Raw genomic sequence first — 243 nt, 5'->3', positions numbered from 1 at the left:
ATAACATTTTTAATGGCTAATACTGCGGCTTGAAGAGATTCTGTTTCATAAGTCTATTCTACATAAGTACTCTCGGGTAGCACTTGAATGATCAAAATAATACTTACAGTAACTGCAAAAATAAGTTAAGAAAAAAAGAAACTATAGTGACCCAAGTGCGAAACAATCTCCGACAAACCGAGGAGAATCTGTTTGTTTGCATTAGTTCTTCGGAGGCACAAAAGTGGTGCCGACAGTGTTATT

At 36.2% G+C, this 243-nt stretch overlaps 1 protein-coding gene across 1 annotated transcript in view; it reads right to left on the bottom strand.

The window, feature by feature from the left end:
• LOC119581798 (cyclin-dependent kinase inhibitor 3-like) overlaps positions 1 to 215 on the bottom strand; it is a gene marked incomplete in the record, with an annotated part of 43,756 nt that extends 43,541 nt beyond the window's left edge. Inside the window, 1 exon segment of the mRNA XM_037929929.1 lies at positions 108 to 215.
• Between the last annotated feature and the right edge of the window lie 28 nt (positions 216 to 243).

This window comes from Penaeus monodon, chromosome 15 (assembly GCF_015228065.2).
Source record: "Penaeus monodon isolate SGIC_2016 chromosome 15, NSTDA_Pmon_1, whole genome shotgun sequence".
In the NCBI taxonomy this organism is placed as follows: domain Eukaryota; kingdom Metazoa; phylum Arthropoda; class Malacostraca; order Decapoda; family Penaeidae; genus Penaeus; species Penaeus monodon.
This window is presented reverse-complemented; position numbering and strand designations above follow the sequence as displayed.